General features: G+C 40.8%; 2 non-coding genes across 2 annotated transcripts; both read left to right on the top strand.

Annotated features, from left to right (window-relative positions):
• The first annotated feature begins 5,572 nt into the window (after positions 1–5,572).
• Positions 5,573–5,679, top strand: LOC112730753 (small nucleolar RNA R71). The gene has a single exon (XR_003166564.1). It is a non-coding gene; the product is annotated as a small nucleolar RNA R71 (small nucleolar RNA).
• A 6,658-nt stretch (positions 5,680–12,337) lies between these two features.
• LOC112731930 (small nucleolar RNA R71) lies at positions 12,338–12,444 on the top strand. Its single transcript, XR_003167678.1, has one exon. It is a non-coding gene; the product is annotated as a small nucleolar RNA R71 (small nucleolar RNA).
• The last annotated feature ends 608 nt before the right edge of the window (positions 12,445–13,052 follow it).

The raw sequence follows: 13,052 nt of genomic DNA, 5'->3' as shown, positions 1-13,052 counted from the left end.
TGAAATGACAAGAGAAATGAATCATTATTGTGGAAGTCATGTCCTTGGTTTTATGAGGTTTCATGTATAACAACTTAGGTTCATTCCTTTGCTGGCTTTCAGACCTTTATCATGCCCTGGAATACTCACTTGATTGCACCCTATGAGACTTTTATTTATTGATCCTTTTTTCTTTTCAGGGTTTGATTGTGTTCCTTAGACTAGGTGCTTTGTAAGGGGACGACTTTTTAAGATAAGCTTTCAGCCAGCACTCCTGAACCAGTTTGTCCAAGGTGCTGGGTGTTGAGACACCCCTAAGGACTTACTCCCTCAAGTCTCTTTCCCCTATACATTCACACCACAGGCACATGGTTTGTTATTTTTATTCTTGAGACCTTGGTGTCCAGCACCTCTTTGGGTTACTAAGTGCTCTGTAGCAAGGGTTACTCTTGATAGTGGACTTTCAGCTGATAATCCCGGGTTAGTTAACCTAAGTTACCAAGTGATAAGGCACCCCTGAGAGCTTATTCATCCAAGTATATCTCTTGCACAGGAGCACCACAGACACATGCCTTAAGATTCAACCCTTGGTGCCTAGCCTTATTTCTTACTCTTTTTCTTTATTTCTCAACTTTCATTTTTCTTTCCCCTTTTCTTATTAGGATCTTGTTATGTAGCTAGTCTCATGGGGTATGTTTCAAGCATATGATTCAGGACAGATAGTTGCCTTCCTACCTTGTTGTTGAACCAACTTGGCTAATCTATTACCACACCACAAACTTAGGAACTTACTCCACAATATGAACCTCACTCTGGTCTTTCATAGCATACATTCTCTTTTTATTTGATTCAAAAGGACAAGCATACAAGTAAGCAAGGTGAAAATGAAGCAGATCATTTAGCACAGCTAGCATAGACCTAAGCAGTAAAAACTTAAAGGCAGAATTTAAAATCCTAAATTACCATGGAAGCATGTTCTATTTCATACATGATTTTTCTTATTTAAAACTTAAAAAAGATGGAACAAAGGGGGAACTCCACCACCTTTTAGTCATGGAGGTGCTCATACTCTCCCTCTTGTTTGTCCTCTTTGTGTCCACTTGTGTTTCCTCGTATCCGTGCTAGTCTGGCTTTCTTTCACTCCTCAAGTGCCTTCCTTACTGATTCATGACTCTTTTCTACCCTCTCTCTTTCTTCTCGCACTAATTCATCCTTTACTTCTTCATATCTTGTGATTCCCGGGTGTAGTACAGACAGTTGTCCAACTAAGTACCCGAGCCTGGCTTGAGTGTTTACATGATGTCCAGTCTCGTTCATGTAAACTCCTTCTGCGAACGCTCTGTATTCATCAAAGAGTTCTGCCTGTTCCAGTTGTTTCCGATGCATTTCATGTATGTGTGCACCTTGATGTGCTTGGATGTTGATTAGCTTTTGGATGGCTTCTTGTTGTTGATCTTGCCTTTGCTCTATCTTATGGAAGGATTCACCCCAATGTTTCCCTTGTTCTAGTTGCTGCTCCATCAATTGCTTTTGCCATTCCCCCTGTTGATTCATCCATCCAGAGAGTAATTCTTATTGACGGCTTACCAACTGTAGTTACAATTCTTTCTGTGCCCCTTGATTTTCCAAGTATTATCTAGATAAGCCATCAATGGCTTCCTGTAGCTGGTGCATGTCTAGAAGGGCTTGCTCCTCTAAGTTTTGTCCTTCTACTACTTGATGGGCTGGCCTCTTTCTTGGCTTTCGTTGAGGTAGGGGAGATGCAACCGCATGCATCCATCGAACAGTAATTGGGATGCCCACTTTTATCCACTCGGGGTCCTTATCCTCGAACACCACCCCAGCCTTGTCACACAGACGAAAAATAGTGCTGGGGTAGCCTAACCTTCCTCCAGAATCGCTCTTTTCAGCCATCTTCCTAATACCTTGAGCTATAAGTTCATGGACTTTGATCTCTCCCCCTTTAAGTATACATTGCACCATTGTTGCTCTCTTAAGATTCACCTCTGAGTTATTCCCGGCAGGAAGGATGGATCTCCTTACAATTTCAAACCACCCCTTTGCTTCAGGGGTGAGGTCCCTCTCTTGATGAACTTGGGTTTCCCCTGAGGATCTCGTACCCAATTAGCTCCTTGCACGCAAATATCTTGTACAATCTGGTCATGATTGGGGCTGCTATCTATTCTGGAGTGATAGCTTTCTTCTGCAAATGGTATGGCTCGTAGCTTTAATGCCCTCATGATGCTCACGGGGCTGAAGTCCACGGTTACCCCTCTCACGAAGCTTATATAGGAGTCATCTGCCTTATTATACCTGACTGCATTTGCATAAAACTCTCTTACAAGACTTGCATTTACTTTTATGACTGGATCAGTAAGGAGCTCCCATCTTCTCTTTTCCACCTTCTCTGTGATTTCGGGGCACTCAGTTTTTCTGACTTGAAAGCCTAGCTCATATATGATCTCCTTATCAACCATCCATCTATATTGCAATTCATGGTGAAAGGTTTTGAATTTCTTCTCATCGAAAGGGCGTTGCTCCATAGGCTCCTTCCCTTTTTTGCCTCTTGGAGCTTGATGATGCCATCAGTGACTTTTGAGATGTGAAGGTGTTGAGAATTATTGGTTATGATGGAGTTCGGCCGGTTAAGATGGAGTGTAGTGAAGGGAGTGAGTGATAGTGTTTTTGATGGGGTAAGAGGAGTTGGGTGCCAAAAGTAGGAAGTGTAACGGATGAAAATTGGAATGTAAAATGGAGTATGGAATAAGAACCTCTTATATAGAGAAGTGGTGAGTAGATGAAAGGTGTGGATTGAATGTGTAGGACTATGATGAACGGATGGGGTTTAGTATGGGATGGGCACAAGGATCATCAACTTTATGATGGGGTTGGTTCAGTTTCCAATCTTGTTCTTCTTCCAATGTTGCATGGCAACATTTCCCAATGCATTTCCCTTGAAGACATGTGTATAGTCCTCCTCTTTTGAAGTGGCTGAACCCTTCCTCCTTCAATTGTCCCATCAATTTTCCTACAAAACAAAAGAAATGTGATTAATGAATTTGTGGATAGTGGCGAAAACATTTAAAAGGAAAGAATAACTACTTTTAAAATTTTTTTTTGTTGTTAACTAACTAAGTGCCATTCATGAGTACAAACCAACTGACTAATTGATTATCCATGTATGCAACATTAGTGACACCAAACTTAGTTTGTGGTCATGTGGTGTAAAAGGAATTATTCAAGGTTCTAAGAGTGACATGATATGAATTGCATTCATGTTCTCTTAGTGTGCCTTGAACACCAAACTTGTTCTTCACTATGTGTTGCAAAAAGGAAAGATTCAGTCAAGTGTATGTCAAAGTTGATTTGGACTTCATGAACCTTGCATTATTAACTACTTTTAAAAGCATATAAAACATGGGTTGCCTCACATGAAGCACTTCTTTAGCGTCACTAGCTTGACGTTCTGACTTTGTCAGGGTGGTTGGTAGTGCTTCAAATCCTCCCCCTTGCAGTAAATCTATCTTCATTGGCTTCATCAAGAATCTCCATATGTTCTAGGGAGAGAATTCTGTTGATGGTGAAAATTTTAGGTAGCTGGAATGGGATGGTGGGGAGATGAGGTGGGATAACTGGAAAATAAGCTGAGATCACTTTGTCCCTTGGAGAAAAATCCTCTGTAGGATCTTCTTGTTCCTCCACCTCCTTGGTGCCTTCTTCTTTGTTTCTTTTACTGTTGCCCTGCTCTTTGTGACCTCCTTTTCCAATGAAATTTTGTTGCTGGTCTCATATGACTCTGGTGGTTTAGGTTCCTCCTGGTTTTCTTTTTGCTGTGACAATTGTTGACTATCTTGTTCATCAACCAAAGGGATTCCCAGGTGTACAGCTTTTGCTTCAATGCTTGTTTCTTCCACTAATGCTTTGTTGTGATCTTCCCTTGGTTCTTTGTTTTCCTGATCTGCTTCTTGTGAGGGTTTAAAGACATTGAAAGTAAGTTGTTCATCATGTATCCTCAATATTAGCTCTCCTCGCTCCACATCTATAAGCGCTCGGGCTGTAGCTAGGAATGGTCTTCCCAATATGATTGGGTGGATATGACTCTCTTCCATTTCCAATATGACAAAATCTGTGGGAAGGAAGCAAGTTCCCACTTTTACCAACACGTTTTCAACCACTCCCACTGCTTGTTTTTGAGTTTTGTCAGCCAGCCTGATGACTACGTCTGTGGGCATTAGCTCATTGATTTGCAGCTTCTTCATAAGGGATAAAGGCATTAAGTTGATGCTTGCTCCCAGGTCACAGAGTCCTTTATCAAACATTGTTTCTCCTATGGCACAGGGGATGTGAAAACTCCCTTTTTGTAGGCAACTCTGGTTGAATGAGAGCACTGCACTCCTTATTCATCACTATTGTTTGCCCTCCTTTGAGTGAGCTTTTCCTGGTCAGCAACTCTTTTATATACTTAATGTATGAGGGCATTTGTTGGAGAGCCTTGATGAATGGTATGTTCACATGGAGAGATGCAAACATATCAAGGAATTTTGAGTATATTCTCTTTTCCACACCACCCTTGAGTTTTTGGGAAAAAGGTGCATAGAGTTTCAGCATCTCCTTCTGTGAAATTTTGGTTTCTTGGTGACCCTCCTCCTGCTTCTCTGCTGATGTATCTCCAGGTTGTTCTAATGATTTGTTCAGCTCTTCCTCAGTCCCCTTATCACTTATAGTGACCATCTTGCAGTCTTCCCATCTTACTTTCTTTGCTTCACCTCTCGAGTTTTTCTCTGTGTCACTTGGGAAGCTGTCAGTAGGTTTGGGGATCTTCTCAGAGAGGTATCCCACTTGAAATTCCAACCTCTTGATGGTGTCTCCCTGGTTCTTGATATTGGCTTGCACCTCCTCTTTGAACACTTTGTTATCTTGGATTTCCTTACATATGCCTTCAAGTAGAGTCTCAATCCTTGAGAGTCTGTCTTCGGATGATGGTGGGTTGAGATTGGAGGGATGAGATGGGCCATTTTGGCTTTGGTATGGATGTTGAGGTGTGTTGTTAGGTAGGTGCTGATATGATCTCTGTGTAGAATGTTGGTGAGCTGCATTGTTGTTGGGGTTGTGGTGTCTCTGATCTTGGCCTTGATCTTGTTGGTTTCCCCACCCAAAGTTTGGGTGGTTCCTCCAACCAGGATTGTAAGTCTTGGAGTATGGATCATGTGCCTGCCTGGGTGAGTTTTCAATATAGTTGGCTTGTTCTTGATCACCCTCTGCCTCTGTATTTACTCCTTCTTGAGTTATTGATGAGGTGGTGATTGCTGCTACTTGGTTCCTCTCCATCTTCTTGGTAAGGTCAGTCAGCTGCTTGGTAATCAGCTTGTTCTGGGCCAGCAGTGCATCCACGTTGTTTAGCTCCATTACTCCTCTAGTGTTCCCTCTTTCAGAGGCATAGAAGTAGTCATTCTCGGCTACAGTCTCAATGACATCTATGGCTTCTTCAATGGTCTTCTTCTTGTTCAGAAATCCCCTAGATGAGTGGTCTACTACCTTCTTTGATTTGTAAGAAAGACCTTCATAGAAAATGTGTAACTGCACCCATTCATTGAACATATCTGGCGGGCACCTTCTTGTCAAGTCCTTAAACCTCTCCCATGCTTCATATAGAGTCTCACCATCTTGTTGCCTGAAGGTTTGAACCTCAGCTCTCAACCTATTGATTCTTTGAGGAGGATAGAATCTAGCCAAGAATTTGTTCACCACATCTTCCCAGGTTGTTAAGCTCTCCTTCGGGAAGGATTCCAGCCATTTAGATGCCTTAACCTTGAGTGAGAAGGGGAATAGGAGCAGTCTATAGGTGTCAGGATGAACACCATTAGACCTCACAGTATCACATATCCTCATGAAGGTGGTTAGATGTTGATTGGGGTCTTCTTGAACACTTCCTCTGAATGAACAGTTGTTCTAAATAAGGGTGATGAGCTGTGGCTTTAGTTCAAAATTGTTGGCATGTATGGTTGGCTTTTGGATGCTACTTCCACAGTTTCTTGGGTTTTGGTTGATGTAAGAACTCAGAACTCTTCTCTCTTGCCTAGCATGATGCACTGGGCCTTCTCTGCCATGGTTGTGAGCTTCTTCTTTATGATGGTTCTCTATATTCTCATCCATGAATGGTTCAAAATACTCCTCTTCTTCCTCTGTACCAACTACTCTCTTTCCTCTTGCTTCCCTCCTTAATCTAAGGAAGGTCCTCTCAGGTTCAGAATCAAAGGAAGTTGAAGTCCCGCTTCTTCTACCTGTCATACAAACAACAAGGCAAAAGCAAGAAGGGGGTAGATACAGAGAGTATTCTTGTTAGAAATGCTGTTAGTGTGAGTGATGCAATATATCAAACAGTTAGTGGGTTAGTGAACTGAATTGTAAACAACTAAAAAAAAAGGTAGGGGAAAAGGAAGAAAACAGCTAAACTGAAAGTGAATTACTCAAATGAAATTAAATCAAACAAAATAAAAAAAATGCTCAACCTAGTTATCCACCAAATTAATCATTGTTGATACAAAATCAATCCCCAGCAACGGCGCCATAAACTTGATGCACGGAAACTTGTCTCTTAACAAATCTCCCTCGGCAAGTATACCAAATTGTCATCAAGTAAAAACTCACAATAGAGTGAGGTCGAATCCCACAGGGATTGATTGGTCAATCAACTTTAATTAGAGGAATGTTCTAGTTGAGCTAAGCAAAATTTGATGTGAGAGTTGCAGGTAAATAGCATAAACTGTAAATGCTGGAAATAAAGAGCTGAACATAAATGACGGAAAGTAAATTGCAGAATCTTAAATGGGGAATGGGAAATTTAGCATGAAAGTAAATTGCAGAAATTAAAGAGAATGGGTGAGATCAGAAATGGGGAAGTCATTGGGTTTAGGAGATGTTGCATTCTCCGGATTAAGTTCATTTTCATATCTTCCTCAATCAATGCATTCATTGATCTCCTTGGCAATCTTAAGTGATTGAATTCTAATTCCTTGGTAATTCAATCTCTCAAATCTTGATCAATAGCTAATTCCTTGGTCCAATTGCTCATGAGATGAGATGAAGTATGGTCACTGATTATACCATATGTATTTCCAAATCAAAGTGTTAGTAGGATTATATGTCACTATATCCATCCAAACCCCAATTTGGTCCAACATGAGAAAGTATTTCTAGCATGATCTCTTCATTCCTCTTCCAAGGTTCTGAAGAGATCCAAGTATGAATAGCTTCTTTTCTAAGACAACTACTCAATTGGATGAATATTGAAAGTTTTCTAGTAAAATCAAGAGAAAAGAAAGAAGAAGAATAATGAAAACTATTATTGATCCATCAAATTACAACAGAGCTCCCTAACCCAATGAAAGGGGTTTAGTTGTTCATAGCTCTGGGAATGGAAAACAAAGCTGGAGAATGCATTCTGAAAGTAAAACTAGAAGTTGCAGAGAAAGTAAAATTATACAGAGAGTGGTTCTCCCAATCCAAAAGCCCTTTCTCTAGTTCAAAACTACTCCTATATATACTACTCTTCTACTCTTCTAGTTGGCTCTTCAAATCTTGGATATGAGCCTTTGGATCTTGAGTTGAAGCAGTTTGGAGTCTTTAGTGGGCTCAGCTTTACTTGCAGAGAAAGTGTGAAGTAGGCATGGATTTTAGCTAGGACGTTAGTGGTGTTAACGTTTAAGTGAAAATATGGGTTCGAGAACGTTAGTGACAATCACCTTTTGCACTAACGTTCCTAGCCCAAGATGGTTCACGTTAACTTCAACGTTAGTGGCACTAACATGACCACTAACGTTGCCTCTTGGTCCATCGCAAGCGTTATTGGCGTTTACCTTTTCCAATAACGTTGCCCTTAGCCCCTCCTTTCCTCACGTTAGAGTTCACGTTAGTATAACTAACGTGGCTCTTAACGTGGGCATGCCTTAGCCTCGAGAGCGTTAGTGACACTTACCTTTGTCACTAACGCTCCAAATGCCTCACCTTCCCACGTTAGAGTTCACGTTAACTTAGTTAACGTGACTCTTAACGTGTTGAAGATTGCCATCTCCAACGTTAGTGACAAAGGTGAGTGTCACTAACGTTGGCTTATCATGCATGGCTCCACGTTACTCTTCACGTTAATGGTCTTAACATGACCACTAACGTGGGCAATGTTGGCTTAGTCCAACGTTAGTGACAAAGGTGAGTATCACTAACGTTGGCATTGTTTGCCCCTTCCACGTTAGAGTTCACGTTAACTAGGTTAACGTGACTCTTAACGTGGCCAATTGCCCATTTTGGAGCGTTAGTAGTATTCACTTTTACCACTAACGCTGGAGCTCCCTTTTCTTCCACGTTAACTACCACGTTAATATAGTTAACGTGGCAATTAACGTGGGCTATGATGGCTTCGAAAGCGTTATTGGCGATCACTTTTCTGATTAACGTTGTGAGTTCATTCCCATTCCACGTTAGTGGTCACGTTAATTAGATTAACGTGGCTGCTAACGTGGCTCTTCCTTGCTTCCTTTGTCCTGAAATCAAGCAAATACAATGCATCAAAGCTCTAATCCAAGTTATGATATCATGCATCATCTATTTTATCATTCAATTCCCACATAATTCTCATAAAATGATGTAAAAAATCATAGTGTTGCTTGAATCAAGATGTAAGTGATTATCTACCCAAAACTTGCCTATTTCCTAAGAAAGTGCATGAAACTACCCTAAAATAATAAAGAAAATGTTAGTGAAACTGGCCAAAACGCCCTGGCATCAAGCGCTTCCCGTTTTCTCTTTCTGATCTTGGCTCTTATTTCTGGGCATCCATCCTCAGGTAGCTGGAAAGAAATTTCTGGATATATCTTTTTGTCATTCATCCATCCAAGTTGCATTTGGTGATACCATGATCTAAACTTCCATTGATCATAGTCCTTTTCACCTTCCTCAGTAATAGGTTCTTTTCCTCTCCTTCTTTTGAAACTTGAAGAAGATGCCATACTTTCCTTGATGGTTACCCGAGTAGAGGTTGAAGGTTTATGAAGAGGGATGGCTAGTATGATGCACTCTCGGTGGAAATGTAGTTTGAAGGCAAGGTAGTATTATGGAGGCAAGTGAACACAGATGCCTTGTTGCATAAAGAACACGGTTGTTGGGTCTTGGTTTTAGAGAATACAATAGTTGAATTTCTGGAGTACAAGAGGTGTGAAACTCTAGTTCACATGCACGGTTCAGGTGAGGACATTTATAGTAAGCTTTAGTGAAGATTGGATGGCTAGGATTCTTTGGGATAGGTTATGAATGAAGGGTTTGCATGTAAAGATGAATGAGGACAAAAGTTGCCTCTTCATAAGGCATGTGAGGTCGGTCTTCTAAGGGCTTCTTTCAAGGATGTGCAGAATTCTATCCTTACGAAGCAACCTTCCAAGCCATGTGATCTCCTTTTGTCTTTATGCTAGTTTTACCCTTATTTTTCTTGTCCCTTTCATTAAATAGCTCTCTGCTCACCTAACCATCATAACAAGACAAAAGGGGTAAGTACTAACAAGTGGCGGCAAGAGAACAATTAATATTTAAAACTAAAAATTTGACTACCATTCCTTATGCTTGTTTAACCAACCATGACTCTTTTTGGTGCTCTTACATATAGTCTTAGAGGACACCAAACTTAGTGTTTGGTTATATAGTTCAAAGTGTTACTTCCTCCAAGTATTGTCATTGAGATCTCAACGAGATTAGTGTCACTTTTGGCTAAACAATCATGAGAAACACTTTATTTTCCCATTTCTAAACATGAACTAAAAATTATAAACATGGTTGCACTTTCATGACTTTCCAAACTCAAAAGAACTTTGACTCTCATGCCTTGTTCTTGCAATATATCACAACACCAAACTTAATGTTTGGCTATATATTCCAAGAAACACATGTCAACATGGCAATATGATCATCATTTTTGAAAGGTATCTTAGTGTGTCTGTAGGCACACCAAACTTAGAAGTAGATTATATGATTCACAATGTCATGGATAGTTGTCAACATTGTCTATGAGAGCTTGAATTCATGTTAGAGCAACAATTATTATTTATACTGAAGTATTAAAAACAAGGAAACTAAATCATGGGCTGCCTCCCATGGAGCGCTTCTTTAGCGTCATTAGCTTGACGGTTGGTTTACTGTTAGGGCAGATTATAATGCTTGAGATCCTCTCCTCTCACTGTGAAATTGTCCCCATTTGATTCCTTGATAATTTCCAAATGCTCCAGGGAAAGGACTTTTCTGATTGTGAACACTTGAGGTAACTGGGATGGAATGGTTGGAAGATAGGGTGGAATTGGTGGATGGTGGATTGATATCACCTTGTCTCCAGGGAAGAAACCTTCTGTAGGAACCTTCTTGTTTCTTCATTCCCTTGGCAATTTCTTCACAACTCTTTTTTCTTCTTCTAGTAGTGCTCCATTGACTCTTGTGTTAGGGAGATCCTTGTTGGTTGCTCTTCCTGATTCTTGTGGCTTCAGCTCTTCCTTGAATTCTCTTGGTTGTTGTATCTCTTGAAATTTTTGCTTGTTCATCAAGGACTGTTTCAGGGGTTCAGCTGTTGATTCATTGTTGCTTTCCTCCAAGCACATTTTTCTGTGATCATCCTTCGACTTTTTAGGTTCTGGCTCAGATTCAGATGTAGGTTTAAAAACATGGAAGGTGAGATGTTCATCATGTATTCTCAGGATTAACTCTCCTTGTTCCACATCTATAAGTGCTCTAGTAGTGGCTAGAAATGGTCTCCCCAGAATAATGGGATGGAGGTAACTTTCTTCCATGTCTAGAACAACAAAGTCTGTGGGGAGGAAGTAATTTTCCACTTTTACCAACACATTTTCGACTACTCCTTCAGCCTGCTTCTGAGTTTTATCAGCCAATTGTATGATTACATCCGTGGATCTCAACTCATTGATTTGTAACTTCTTCATAAGAGACAAAGGCATCACATTTATGCTAGCTCCTAGATCACAAAATCCTCTGTCAATTTTTGTTTCTCCTATGACACAGGGAATATGAAAGCTCCCTGGATCTTTTTTTTTTCAGGAGCACGTCCTTCTTGATGAGGGCACTACATTCCTTGTTCATTGTCACTGTCTCTCCCCCTTTTAAGGTTCCTTTCTTGTTCAGCACCTCTTTCATGCACTTGATGTATGTAGGCATCTGTTGGAGAGTTTTGATAAAGGGGATGTTGACACTGAGAGATGCAAACATATCTAGAAATCTTGAATATGACCTCTCTTTCTCACCTCCCAGGAGTCTCTGAGGAAATGGTGCCCTTGGCACATTGGATTTCTGAATTTCCTTCCCTGTTGATTCTTTTCTTTGTACAGATCTAGTTTCTTGTTCCTTTCTCTCCAAGTTGTTCTGGGAAATTCCTTGGCTCTGTTCTGTTGGCTTACTGGTATCTTCTTCCAGGATTTCTTCATTTGCAAGAGTAATTTCCTTACACTCTTCCCGTCTCACCTTCTTCATTTCCCCTCTTGGATTTTTCTCAGTGTTACTTGGAAAACTATCAGTGGACTTTGGAATCTACTGTGAAAGATGTCCTACTTGAGATTTGAGATTCTTAATAACCTCTCCTCGGCTTTTTATACTCCCTCTTACTTCTTCCTTGAATTTCTTCATATCCTCAAATTCCTTGTCAAGGTTTGCAAGCATAGCTTCCATCCTTGCCATTCTGTCATCATCGTGTGGTGCTGGTTGGTTGAAATTGTGGTGTTGAGAGTGGTTGTTATGGCTTTGGTATGGTGGCTATGAGTAAGTGTTTTGTGTGGTCTGGTATGGTCTTTGGCTGGAGTTTTGGTGAGTGGAGTTGTTATACTGGGTTGGATTGTGTGGTCTGTGGTCTTGGCCTTGGTTTTGTTGGTTCCCCCACCCAAAGTTTGGGTAGTTTCTCTAACCAGAATTATAGGTTTTAGAATATGGATCATTAGCTTGCCTGGATGAATTTCCAAGGTAATTAACTTCCTCCCAGTTAACTCCTTCTTCTGTTTCCAACTCTCCTTGAGGTGATGGTTGAGTGTGGATTGTTGCAGCCTGATTCTTCTCCATTTACTTGGTCAATTCAGCCAGTTGCTTGGTGATCATCTTGTCCTGGGCCAGGATTGCATCCATTTGGTTTAATTCCAAGATTCCCCTGTTGTTGCTCCTATCTGAGGCATAAAAATACTCATTGTCAGCCACTGTCTGTATAACATCAATGGCTTCTTCAATGGTCTTCTTCTTGTTTAGGAAACCTCCAGATGAGTGGTCTACAACTTTCTTTGATTCACAATTCAGCCCTTCATAGAAGATATGAAGTTGCACTCACTCATTAAACACATCAGGGGGGCATTTCCTTGTCAAATCCTTGAATCTCTCCCAGGCTTCATAAATAGTCTCACCATCTTGCTATCTGAATGTCTGCACTTCAGTTCTCAGCCTGTTAACTTTTTGTGGAGGGTAGAACCTTGTTAAGAATCTATTCACCACATCCTCCCAGGTTGTCATGCTTTCCTTGGGAAATGATTCCAGCCATTTCGATGCTTTATCCCTCAAAGAAAATGGAAACAGTAGCAATCTATAGGTGTCAGGGTGAACACCATTAGATTTAACCGTGTCACATATCCTTTGGAATTTAGTGAGATGCTCATTAGGGTCCTCTTGAGCACTTTTTCCAAAAGAACAGTTGTTCTGGACTAGAGTTATGAGCTGAGGCTTCAATTCAAAGTTATTAGCATGGATAGTTGGCTTCTGAATGCTGCTACCACAGTTTCCTGGGTTTGGATTGATGTATGATCCCAGAACTCTCCTCTCTTGTCCAGCAGGGTTGGTTCCACCTCTTCGGGCATGGTTATTCACCTCTCCTTCGTGATGGTTTTCCATATCATCCTCCATGGTTATATCCAAATCTTCCTCCTCTTCTTCTGCACCAACATCTCTCCATCCTCTTGCTTCCCTCCTTAATCTCAGGAAGGTTCTTTCCAGTTCACTATCAAATGAGGTTGAGGCCTCTCTTCTACCTGTCATATAATGAACAAGTACACAAAGCA

This window comes from Arachis hypogaea, chromosome 12 (genome assembly GCF_003086295.3).
Source record: "Arachis hypogaea cultivar Tifrunner chromosome 12, arahy.Tifrunner.gnm2.J5K5, whole genome shotgun sequence".
Classification (NCBI taxonomy): domain Eukaryota; kingdom Viridiplantae; phylum Streptophyta; class Magnoliopsida; order Fabales; family Fabaceae; genus Arachis; species Arachis hypogaea.
This window is presented reverse-complemented; position numbering and strand designations above follow the sequence as displayed.